Source organism: Cyprinus carpio, unplaced genomic scaffold (assembly GCF_018340385.1).
Source record: "Cyprinus carpio isolate SPL01 unplaced genomic scaffold, ASM1834038v1 S000005477, whole genome shotgun sequence".
Classification (NCBI taxonomy): Eukaryota; Metazoa; Chordata; class Actinopteri; order Cypriniformes; family Cyprinidae; genus Cyprinus; species Cyprinus carpio.
The window spans coordinates 93-1889 of record NW_024878161.1 but is presented as its reverse complement, the minus strand read 5'-3'; the positions used below and the strand labels follow the sequence as shown (position 1 = coordinate 1889).

Genomic DNA, 1797 nt, shown 5'->3' with positions numbered 1-1797 from the left:
GAATGTAATAAAGCACAGATCACCTCACACCAGAAAAACCAAAACCTGATTCTTGAAGTGCACATTGTGTTAACCTGTAAACAACTTTAAATTGGATAAAACCCCATTTTTACTCAAAGTACATAATTCAGCCAATCCAGGTAGGGTTTGCCAGTTGAGCTTACATGGTACCCTTTCAAATCTATCCAGTGACTTTTTGTCTGCAAGTATCAGGGCCTTGCATTTGATGGCAATTAGTGAAGCAAGAAGAGCAGTGCATGCATTTCTAGATGCTACATAATCAGCAGTGAAGACATTTAAAGAAACTTGCCACCACACACTTTTCACTGCATTCCAGATGGGTCCTTATCTAGTATGCAAAAGGATGTGGTTGCCACTGGAAACACCTTAAGTTGTCAAAACAGTCCGACCCCAGCATTTGCACTGAAGTAAGGCTTCTAGCAGCATTTAGTTACCATGTACTAGAGCTTTACATATTTGCCTCCAAACTGTTAGGTTATAGGAACTGTAGGTAGGTTACAGGGACTTTAGTTCAGTGTTCCTGTGGCTCAGTGGTAGAGCATTGCATTAGCAGTGGAAAAGGTTACAGGTTTGATTCCCAGGGAACAATGTTAGGTTTAAAAAAAAAAATAAATTAGCCTGAATGCACTGTAAGTCGCTTTGGATAAAAGCATCTGCTAAATGTAGCTCATGCTGGAGAGCAGCAAAGCCACAGAATGGGATAAAGTTGTAGACAAGAGATCAAAACCTATTAAGACTAAATTTTTTTACTTTTTAAACATCACATGGCATTTCCAGTCATTTTTTGTCCATGGCCATATTCCTTGACATTAATGGGTCCAACAGATGCTTTATCCCACCACAGATCTGAGAAACAAACAGATAGTGAGAAAAGCACTGCATAGGGAGAAATGAAAAAAAAAAAAAAAAAAAAAGACCCAGACCTTTAATCATCGGATCACGACCATTTCTGGTACTACAGAAGGTGTCACAGCAGGCACACACCTGGTCAGAACCATCTGCGGATACCCACCTGACAAGACAAACCCTTAAGTTAAGGCAATCCCAAGTCACCTGTACACTTATTGGGGGGGGGGGGGCTTACTTATTAGCAGAGAAAGAACAAGCTTTCTGTTCAGGACTTATTGGAGTAGGAGGAGTTGCTGTAGACACTTTCAATATGCATGTGATGTAGACCCAAGTAAAGACACAGTGGCTTGTAGACCATGGTAGCATTATACAAAAGTGCTGCACAGCTGGCTCACATGCCATCACCAGTCCACTGGCTGCTTGATGAAATCTGAATGGGCCAGCTGGAAACCCAAGCGGCTTACCACCTTTGAGTTTGGGGCATAAAGTGAGACCTGGAGCCTGTGAGCTTGGCATCAACCAGGCACCTGGGTAAGAGAACCCAGCTAGAAGTCTTGTAATACCCCTCTCTCAGAGAGTGGGACACATGAGGTGCACCCTACTTACCCATTGTTCTCACAGCGGAGTATCTGGGATAGACGCAGCATGAACTGCTGTATAAACGCCAGCTGTCCACAAAATACATGGATGGGAACGTTGCCCCGTGCATGGCTGTACAGATGCCCTCAATGTTTATGATATCACCCAGGAAGTACTGGTTGTGAAGGTCTCTCGAATTGCCAGTCATCTGTAAAGACACCTTATACAAGTTCACAAGCACTGGTGCAGCATGGAACCTGTTTGATATACCTCAAACTCAGCCTAAGTGAGCCTGAGGGAGAACACAAGATCTCCCTCTCTGCAGCTTTGTAGCTGCATATGGGATCC

At 43.5% G+C, this 1797-nt stretch overlaps 1 long non-coding RNA gene across 1 annotated transcript; it reads right to left on the bottom strand.

The window, feature by feature from the left end:
• Positions 1-751: 751 nt before the first annotated feature.
• LOC122143488 lies at positions 752-1209 on the bottom strand. Its single transcript, XR_006159194.1, has 3 exons — positions 1106-1209; positions 945-1033; positions 752-867 (listed from the first exon to the last, which is right to left on the bottom strand). It is a non-coding gene; the product is annotated as an uncharacterized LOC122143488 (long non-coding RNA).
• Between the last annotated feature and the right edge of the window lie 588 nt (positions 1210-1797).